General features: G+C 45.9%; 1 pseudogene; it reads right to left on the bottom strand.

Moving 5' to 3' along the window:
• Positions 1 to 2,793: 2,793 nt before the first annotated feature.
• On the bottom strand, positions 2,794 to 11,057 carry LOC124037562 (annotated as a pseudogene).
• Positions 11,058 to 11,319: the final 262 nt, after the last annotated feature.

Below are 11,319 nucleotides of genomic sequence, written 5' to 3'. Positions count from 1 at the left end.
CGGGGAAGGGCACATCCACGGGAACGATGGGCAAATGATCTGTCAATAAAATTCCCAGCCGCGCCTGAATTGACGAGTGACTTATGCTTGGAATGCGGGGAAAACTCAAGAAAAGGGACAATGAAAAACACGTGTGTAACAGAGGGCTCTGGGTGAGAATGGTGCCTTCTCACCTGGGGTGACACCAGAATGCCCTGCTTGCTGCCTCGAACCCTAGAGGAACCAATACAGCACCGACCAGCAGTGTGACCTCTGCGGCCACAGATGGTACACTTGAAAGCCTCTCCTCCGGTCTCCCTGTGCGCAGCACCTCCCAGCTCCATAGGCACTGGAGCTCTCTGGACGTCCGCGGGTGACCAGCAGGGTATCCAACCGAATGGACATGTCCACCAGCTGGTCGAAGGTAAGAGTGGTATCCCTGCAGGCCAACTCCCGACAGATATCCTTGCACGGGCTGCAACGGTAGTGGTCGATGAGGGCCCTGTCGCTCCATCCCGCTCTGGCGGCCAAGGTCCGAAATTCCAGTGAGAACTCCTGGGCGCTCCTCGTTCCCTGCCTCAGGTGGAACAGACTTTCACCCGCCGCTATACCCTTGGGTGGAAGGTCAAAGACTGCCTGGAAACGGCGTGTGAACCCTTCTCCCCACACTGCATTGGCCCACTCCAGAGCTCTCGCTGAGAGATACGAAACGAGGGTGGCAACCCTCTCCCTTCCCGAGGGAGCTGGATAAACAGTGCCCAGGTAGAGGTCCAGCTGTAGTAGGAAGCACTGGCACCCTGCCGCCATCACCATCATACTCCCCGAGAAGGGCGAGACGTATCCCACTAGAACCGGGTACAGGAGGGACAGGTAGTGAGGACCCCTTTTGTACTGGGGGAGGTACTAGGACCTCCCTGTCTCTCCCAGCGATCCATCGTCTGGACGATGCGGTCCATGGCGGTGCCGAGATGGTGAATCAACGCTTTGTGCTCATGGACGCGCTCCTCGACTCCGCTACCATAGGTACCTGCTCCTGCTGACTCCATAGGTGGTGTGGTATTCTGTCACGGTATGCATTAAGGACTGTAGGAAAGTCAGGCGCAGGAGAGCAGATAGTTGGTAGCAACACGGAGCCTTTTATTTTGGCGAACCAAAAGCACACGGCACAAACGATCATGAAATACAAAATATGGGTTGAACATAACCTAGCGCAAACCAGCCTAACGTGGGCATACATGAACACAGAATAAACAATACCACACAATGACATGGGGGGGGAACAGAGGGTTAAATACACAACACATAATGAGGGAAATGAGAACCAGGTGTGTGAAAACGAGACAAAACAAATGGAAAAAGAAAAATGGATCGGCGATGGCGAGATGACTGGCGAAGTCGCCTGCCGAACACCGCCCGAACAAGGAGAGGCATTGACTTTGGATGAAGTCGTGACAAATTTAAACAAATGTATAAAAAAAATCCCAGATTTAGTCATTTTAAATATGACTATTTTATACATACAAATTATTCCCATCCACAAAAATATATATTTTATGTCGGAGGAAACATCATACACCTGGTGACTGTGTCAGAATGCATGCTCATAGCCCGCCACAGGAGTTGCTACAGAGCGATGGGACAAGGATATCCCGGCTGGCCAAACCCTCCCCTAATTCGAACCCTCCCCTAACTCTAACTCTTGATGTGTCCAGCCTGTCTACAGACATAGGCAACATTTGAACATTCTTTTTAGGATTAATCTGTGTCCGGAAAACCAGGCAATATAGTTTTGTTACTATCTGTTCCAAGCCACCGAGGAAAACTACATAGAGATTGCCTACCGAGGGGCGCAGCGGTCAAAGACGTCACTACAGACCCAGGTTCGATCCCGAGATGTATCACAACCGGCCGTGACCGGGAGTCCCATAGGGAGGTGCACAATTGGCCCAGCATTGTCTGAGTTAGGGGAGGGGTTGGTCGGGGCAGGGGAGGGTTTGGCTGGGGTAGGGGAGGGGTTGGCCGGGGTAGGCCGTCGTTGTAAGCAAGAATTTGTTCTTATTATAACTGACTTAGTTGATAAGAACAAATTAGTTAAAAAAAGATACAATAAAATTCAAGATTTAAACATTGTATTTTAATGCATGAAATCTCTGAAGATCAAATCAGTCAAAAATGTATATGTTGTAAAGAAAAACAGAGCAGAATGGATCATCACATCTGGGGACCATCACCACCAGCATGACTAGTATCTATGTGGACCCTACTACAGTTTAATCAGCTCAGCTGTAGACTACACCAGCATGACTAGTATCTATGTGGACCCTTCTACAGTATAACCAGCTCAGCTATAGACTACACCAGCATGACTATTATCTATGTGGAACCTACTACAGTTTAACCAGCTCAGCTATAGACTACACCAGCATGACTAGTACCTATGTGGACCCTACTACAGTTTAACCAGCTCAGCTATAGACTACACCAGCATGACTATTATCTATGTGGAACCTACTACAGTTTAACCAGCTCAGCTATAGACTACACCAGCATGACTAGTATATATGTGGACCCTACTACAGTTTAACCAGCTCAGCTATAGACTACACCAGCATGACTAGTATATATGTGGACCCTACTACTGTTTAACCAGCTCAGCTATAGATTACACCAGCATGACTAGTATCTATGTGGACCCTACTACAGTTTAACCAGCTCAGAAGTACCATAGAGACAAAACACAGGACAGAATTTTGATGTACAAGATGAAAACTTTGCATTTGAATAATTTTAATTAATTTAGTAAATGGGCCCTTACTACAGTTTAACCAGCTCAGCAGTACCAGAGAAAATACAATCGATAGAAAACCCAGGATAGAGGAGTTGAGTGAATGTGGTCTGGACTCTGTGGAGGAGGGTAATTGTGTCAGAGACACTGTAGAAGGACAGAGTACCTGCCTTGTGATCCAGGTACACTCCTACTCTGGAGGACTGAACGCCTGGTAAGTCGCTCTGGATAAGAGCGTCTGCTAAATGACTTAAATGTAAATGTAAATGTACTTTCGTCCTAACACTATTGTGTCTGAACCAATAACCATCAATATAGTAGTGTAAACTCCAGGACTTGTCATTGAGTCCAAATGTATTACTTCTCCTTGTTCTGCTGATGTCTTTATATGAGACTGCTGTAATAACACACAGCCCACTCCACTCCACCTCCCAGTAACAGCGTCCAGACAGACCCTCTCCACACAGCACCATCAAGTCATTTGTGAATCTGTCTGGATGATCAGGATATGGTTGGACTTGGCCTGTATAGGTCACCTTTCTGTTCCCTTTAGACAGAGAGAGGCGTGTGTGTGCTGTGTTTGGGTCCAGTGTGAGCTGACAGGAATCTGGGAGAAGAGCAGAGCAGAGACCAATGAGGGGAGTTAGAACAATAATTTTAGTCAGATACTGTATCTACCCTGTCTTTGATTAGAGCACAGCAGAGATCAATATGAGGAGTCAGATAGATACCCAGTCTTTGATTAGATCTACTATTGCTATACATTTCCACAGGGATTGTTAGGAGTGTCAGTAAAAAGAGACTGTTAGTTACTTCAGAATAAAAAGACTCACATTGTAAGAACTGTTCTCTGGTCTTGGGCTCTGGAGGCAGTACAACCTCCACTATATTCACTACAGACACACAAACACATTGACAGAGAGATGGAATGTTATCATCATACCATATTCAAGGCTCCTTAACAGCTTCTACCCCCAAGCCATAAGACTGCTGACCAATTAACCAAACAGCCACCTGGCCATTGTATAAATGATCTTGACTAACCTGACCCTCGCACATCGACTCGGTCCCGGTACCCCCTGGATATAGCCTCTGTATTGTTATTTTATTGTGTTACTTTTTATTTTAGTTATTTATTTATTTAATTTAGTAAATGTTTTCTTAACCCCAGATTTCTTCAACTGCGTTGTTGGTTAAGGATTGTAAAGTAAGCATTTCACACTACGGTCTACATCTGTTGTATTCATCGCATGTGAGAAATACAATTTGATTTGATATTCCACATGTCTAAGGTGATGGCTGTAGGACCTTTTATTGCACTACAGTTTGGATTTACAGGACTTAGTATTGTAGTAGAATTTCAACACACCTGTAGTGGAGATCTTGGTCCATTCTCCTTTAAGGAAGTCTTCTAGTTTCTCTCTCAGTTCAGACACAGTCTTACTCACATCTCCAAAGTACTGAAGAGGACGGACAACGATGCTAGGTAAGTCTGAAGACACACTCATTCTGGAGAGAGACTGATAACTCTGGAGAGACAGAGACAGATATGTATATATATATATATATATATATATATATATATATATATATATATATATATATGAGAGACAGAGTATATATATATATGAGAGAGAGAGAGAGAGAGAGAGAGAGAGAGAGAGAGAGAGAGAGAGAGAGAGAGAGAGAGAGAGAGAGAGAGAGAGAGAGAGAGAGAGAGAGAGAGAGAGAGAGAGAGAGAGAGAGAAAATGAGACAGAACAGAAAGACAGACAAAAAAATAATGATGTATCACATGTATCAAGGCAGTTTAGTTACCTGGAGGAAATGGATGTGATCCTCTGTGTGTGAGAGCTGCTCCAGCTCAGTGCTTCTCTTTCTCAGCTCAGCTATCTCCTGCTTCAGTTGCTCCAGGAGTCCTTCAGCTTGACTCACCTGAGCCTTCTCTTGGGCTCTGATCAGCTTCTTCACCTCAGAGCGCCTTTTCTCAATGGAGCGGATCAGCTCAGTGAAGATCTGATCATTGTCCTCCACTGCTGCCTGTGCAGAGCGCTGTTGAGAGGGAGAGAGAGAGAGACAGAACTGACTTGTCTTACTTTAATGAGCCATCCTCATTACACTAACCCCTCCTAAAAGCACATTTTGTGCCACCACAACCTCCACACAATCACATTATACAGTACCCAATGTCACAGTACAATACACCATCCAGCACCACGTTCCAACCGTACATCCAACCCCTTCTCTCCAACCGTACATCCAACCCCTCCTCTCCAGCCGTACATCCAACCCCTCCTCTCCGGCCGTACAGACAGCCCCTCCTCTCCAGCCGTACAGACAGCCCCTCCTCTCCAGCCGTACAGACAGCCCCTCCTCTCCAGCCGTACAGACAGCCCCTCCTCTCCAGCCCCCCTGAGCCCCCATACCTCCTGAAACATCTCCACATTGTTGATCATTTTGTAAAACTCAATCTCAACACTAAGGCATCAACAGTAATGGCATTACCCTGGCAACACAAAAAAAGATAAACAGTCTCCCATTGTAGAAAACGGACACCCCTCCCCAACACCCAGGTCAATCCAAGCCAACCAGCTATTGGTGTCCAGGGCTCCATGTAATAGCCCCCACTGGAGGACCCCCAACCTTTCCAGCACTGGGACCTTACAGACCTATACCCTGCCATGCACTCATCCCCCACAATCCCCTGCCACTGATGCCCCTTCACTCCTGCTAGGCTCCTGATGTGTCTAACCTTGACACTGAGGGTGTACAGCACCTTACCCAGCACCTCCTCAAACTCCCCCAGGCTCTACTGTCACTTGGAGTTGTGAAAATGTTTGTGGCCCCTCCAGACCCCTCCTGTTTCCCGCCTGATGTACAAACCTGTTCCCATTAACCTCACTAGAGTAGGGGGCACTATTTTCACCTCCAGATGAAAAGCGCGCCCAAGGTAAACTGCCTGCTACTCAGGCCCAGAGGATATGTATTTACCTGGTAGATTTGGATAGAAAACACTTTAAACTTTCCAGAACTGTTAAAATAATGTCTGTGAGTATAACATAACTGATATGGCAGGTAAAAACCTGAGAAAAACCCATTCAGGAAGTATTGAATGCCATTACAGTATCCATTGATGTATGACTCAAATTGCACTTCCCATGGCTTCCACTAGATGTCAACAGTCTTTAGAAATTGTTTCAGGGTTGTATTCTGAAAAATGAAGGAGTAAGACCATTTTAAATGAGTGGAGCATTCAGTGTCCCAGAGGTTTTTCATGCGCACGACCGAGAGCACGCCTTTCTTGTTTTCCTTTTATATTGACAAAGCTATTGTCCTGTTGAAATATTATTGATTATTATGACTAAAAACAACCTGAGGATTGATTATAAACATTGTTTGACATGTTTCTACGAACTTTACTGATACTTTTCAGATTTTTCGTCTGTCTGTTGTGACTGCCTTTGAGCCTGTGGGATTACTGAACAAAACGAGCGAACAAAATGAGGTTTTTGGATATAGACAGGGACTTTATCGAACAAAACAAACATTTATTGAGTAAATGGGAGTCTTGTGAGTGCAACCATAGGAAGATCATCAAAAGTGAGTGATTCATTGTATCACTATTTCTGACTTGTGTAACTCCTCTACTGGGCTGGTAACTGTTTGTAATGATTTGTCTGCTGGGCGCTGTTCTCAGATAATCGCATGGTATGCTTTTGCCGTAAAGCCCTTTTGAAATCGGACACCGCGGTTGGATTAACAAGAAGTTCATCTTTAAGCCGATTTATAACACTTGTATTTTTAAAGAATTTTTATAATGAGTATTTCTGTTTTTGAACTTGGCGCTCTGCAATTTCACTGGATGTTGGCCAGGTGGGACGGTAGCATCCCACACCCCCTAGAGAGATTAAAGGTCCCTGCAGGGTGGCTAAATGAGCAGACCTCAACAGGATCAGTGGGTTGTGGTGTGCTCCTCCTATACCCACGGTCCAGGCGCCACACCTCCCTCTCGTGTGGGCCTCAGCATCTTCCAGGCCCTTAGTACTGCAGCATAGAAATGAGACCCCTGCTGTATTGAGTTTCTTTGGCCTCATGATGAACAGCTGCTGATCCAGCACCAAACCACCAGCCCTCCTCGACAGAGCACATGTTGGTACCATCTAACCCACCTCCGTACGATACAGTAGCACCTGCGCTCTCCAGGTCCACCAGGCCTTGTCCACCCTCCTGAACAGGCAGGTACAGCATCGCCTCCCTCAGCCAGTGATGCCCTGACCAGAAAAAATTAACTAACTTGCGCCAGGGGGTTGAGAATGGCCAATTTATGCCATAGGATGATGCCATGTTGTTGATGATCAGCACCATCCCTCTGTATGACACTTGGGAGAGGAGCCACCTCCACTTTGTCAGCCTCGACGCCACAGCTTGTGACACTCCTTCCCAGTTCTTCCTAACCCACCCCTCTGAGCCTAGTTACGCATCTTGAGTCACTCACAGCCCCACTGCAACCCCCCTGGAAGCTGCGGAGGTGCCCTGTCCCTCCATGCCCCACATAACAGAGTCTCACTCTTGCCCCAGTTTACCTAAGCAGAAGACGCCATTTCGTACACCCTTAAACTATTCAGGACCCGTAGGTCCTGCTCATCCCTAACCAACACAGACGTCATCAGCGTATGCTGACACTGCCATGACTGTCCCCAAACCTATGCCTGGCTCCCACACTCTCTGTAGCCTCCAGCTTAGCAGGTCCATAAAGGCCAAAAAATTAAAAACAGGCCACAAAATTCTCCCCACAACCAAAACAACACAGTGAACAGATATTCATGATCCACCCTATCAAAGGCTTTCTCCTGATTATGAACAGATTGCCTGTTATTGAGCGTCTTGGTACATGATATGTTTGGTCCTTGTGTACAATAGTCCAGGTGGGACTTGAGTCTGTGTGATGGACATTTGAATGTTTGTGCTCTTATAACACATTTCTGTGTTCTATTCATGTGCTGTTCTAAAAACCAATTTCTGTGTTCATGCAAGTGGCTGAGTGAACGAATCCTCACTATCAGGAGCTGCAATTTGGCAGTACGCCCAGACCTTGTTTTGAGAATACTTATCCTATCCTAGGTATTCCTTAAAGAGGTGGGGTTTCAGGTGTCTCCGGAAGGTGGTGATTGACGCCAGGACAGCGGAGTCAATCACCACCTTCCGGAGACACCTGAAACCCCACCTCTTTAAGGAATACCTAGGATAGGATAAGTATTCCCTCTCACCCCCTTTAAGATTTAGATGCACTATTGTAAAGTGACTGTTCCACTGGATGTCATAAGGTGAATGCACCAATTTGTAAGTCGCTCTGGATAAGAGCGTCTGCTAAATGACTTAAATGTAATGTAAATGAGAACAAAAGATATCTCAGTTTCAAGGTCTCAGCTTAGAGAGAAGAAGTCTTGTGAGGTATTGGTCTGTCAAATGTTATGAACCAGTGTTGTTGGTCGGTCACATGAATGAAACAAAACGGCAATGATGAATTAATTATGCTAAATCATGCAAATATAACTAATCTGTGGTGCATTGAGTTGGTTGGAACCTCTCCAGGGTGCTGAAAAATAAAGGATGTTTATTTAAGATTGTAGTTGTGGTGGTCTATTATAGTATTGATGTGGTTGTTGTGGTCTATTCTAGTATTGATGTGGTTGTTGTGGTCTATTCTAGTATTGATGTGGTTGTTGTGGTCTATTATGGTATTGATGTGGTTGTTGTGGTCTTTTCTAGTATTGATGTGGTTGTTGTGGTCTATTCCAGTATTGATGTGTTTGTTGTGCAGGCAGTTCCCTGTTGACCACTTTGGGGTATTCCTGAACTCTCTGAAGAGACACACGTGGAGAACGTCAAGGTCCTGGCAAGGCTCTTCCCTCTGTACGGCTTGCAGATACTGTACCGCGCCTGCATCACTCAGGCAGGTCAATGTAATAGAGAACATCAGGCCTCTTCACTGACATGCTTCACATGAGATATTTACATGTTTAATTTCAGTGGAAAGTACAAGTACCACATTTTTCAGATGTTGTGAGTAAAAAAAAAGGCAAATCTAACGTTCATTTCTGCTCCATAAAGTAGAGTATGTCACCTCCTGCTACCTGTCCATAGAGAAAACACCCTTCTCCCTCGCCAGAGTCATCAGTAAGCATGCACACACATGAACAACAAATATCATCCTCATCAATGACTCAGTCAATGTTAATGTCTCTCTCCATGTCTCTCTCCATGTCTCCTCTCCTCTCCTCTCCTCTCTCCCTCTCCTCTCCTCTCCTCTCCTCTCCTCTCCTCTCCTCTCCCTCTCCTCTCCCTCCTCTCCTCTCCCTCCTCTCCTCTCCTCTCCTCTCCTCTCCTCTCCTCTCCTCTCCTCTCCTCTCCTCTCCTCTCCTCTCCTCTCCTCTCCTCTCCTCTCCTCTCTTCTCCTCTCCCAGCACTGGGTCATGAGTGCGTCCCTGTCTGTCCTGGTAGCGGGCCTGTCTGTCCTGGTGGAGGGCCTGTCTGAGGTCCACAGGAAGGGCTATCCTCTGACGGAGCAGGCCCTGTCAGGAAGGTGCTCCAGGTGTCCTCCATGGCCTGCATCCAGCTGGCTCCCCAGTACATCCTACTGGGTCTGGCTGAGGCCCTTGTCACCCCCTCCTGTGAGTGACAGAGAGCCAGCATGTATTTCTGACACACCTATTACTGTTGGTACACAGTCTCTATTCCTTTGAAACTTTTGTGAGTTTATTGTTTACTATTCATGTCTGATTGTTTATTTCACTTTAGTTTATTATCTATTTCACTTGCTTTGGCAATGTAAACATATGTTTCCCATGCCAATAAATACCTTTGAATTAAATGTAATTTAATTGAGAGAAAGTGACAGGAATGTATAGAGGACATGGGTCAGCCGTGGTTACTCAAGGTTATGTGGTGAGGTAGTCCGCCTGAGACGTCAAAATCAGTGTCGGCCCTCGGTCCAAAAAGGAATGTCCTCTTGGTGTAATGGTCAAGATGTTGGTTTCTCCCTCGGTAGAACTGGGTTCATATCCTGTTGGTTCTCTGAAAGGGGTCCAGACAGCCTGTTCCCAACAGTGGGGTCAGTGGGATTGGATAAGGGCCCCTCTCTCTATCTCTGCCTGGAGGAGAGAAGTGAAATGGTGTCTCCTCTGGTCAACAATACTCACCTTGAGAGACTTCACAACCTTTTTGGAGCTCCTTCAGCTCCTTCTCTCTCTCCTGGAATCTCTGCTGGACCTTCTGCTGACTCATCCTCAGCTGCCTCTGTGGAGAATCACTCTTCAATGAGCTATCAAGCTTTATTTGTCCAGTAGATCAATAGTATAGTGATGTGACATAGGGCCCATAGAGAGGAAGGTCTAAAATATTGATGGTCCCTTTACAATATTATATATTATGTTAATAATAATATGTGATATTATGTTGCTCTGTGAATTATTATAGTTTTTATGGTAGGCATACATGTATCAATGGGTTGAGACTGAACTTTGGACTCATTAAAGGGCATTCAGAATGATAATTGTGTTTGATTTTAGAAAATGGTGATACATTTGGAGAGTCTGGGTTAACATATCTATATAATCAAGGTTTGTGTTCATATTTGTTCTGCCGTGGATCAATTTAATTTGAATGATCTCATATTCAAACAGCCTTAGTTCCTACTGTATCTTTGATTCTTTGTTTATCAGACAGTCACCAACAAGTTGATCTGGTCTTACCAGTTTCTCAGTCCTCTCTGCTCGAGCTGACACTGTATCATGGCCTGATTGGTACGACAGTAAACCTCCAGCAGTTTGTCATGATGAGAGCAGATCTTCTCCTGTAGTTGTGCGGTGGCTTTGACCAGCTTGTGCTTCTTGAAAGCAGGGGATTCATAGTGAGTTTGGAGGTGAGTCTCACAGGAAGAGGCCAGACACACCAGACATGACATGAGGGCTTTCTGCTTTCTGGTCCCAGTGCAGATGTCACACGCCACATCTACACGTTCAGCATAGCACAGAGCAGGAGGGGGAGCAGCCTTGAGTCCTGTCTTCCTCAGTTTCTACACAACCTCAGCCAACATGTTATTTTTCCTCAGAGCGGGCCTTGGAGTGAAGGTCTGTCTGCAGGGACAGCTATAGCCTTTCAGAACATTCTGATCCCAGCAGCCCTCAATACAGCTTCTACAGTAACTGTGTCCACAGGGGATGGTAACTGGTTCCTTCAGTAGATCCAGATAGACAGAACTGGTCCGGATCCAGCTGAATTCCCTGCTGAGCCATTTGGACGGTTGTTCACTCTCACACAGACAGTTGACAGCGAGACTCAGATCAGTTTTGTTTCGTCGGAAGAGTTTGTGGGAGGAGGATGGACTTCCTGGTTCTGCCAGAGGGGTGTGGTTAGAAGGAGAGAGGGAGGGATGAGAGGGAGAGAGAATGGCATGCAACTTCAAGAGAGACAAATAGTTTTGTTCCAGGTGATGGCCTCAAGTTGAATATGGAATAAATCAAAAAATGAAGTTTCTCAAATATGAGTTGTTAATCA

This window comes from Oncorhynchus gorbuscha, linkage group LG06, assembly GCF_021184085.1.
Source record: "Oncorhynchus gorbuscha isolate QuinsamMale2020 ecotype Even-year linkage group LG06, OgorEven_v1.0, whole genome shotgun sequence".
NCBI classification, from domain to species: domain Eukaryota; kingdom Metazoa; phylum Chordata; class Actinopteri; order Salmoniformes; family Salmonidae; genus Oncorhynchus; species Oncorhynchus gorbuscha.
The sequence above is the reverse complement of the archived record's forward strand: the minus strand, read 5'-3'. Positions and strand labels throughout refer to the sequence as shown.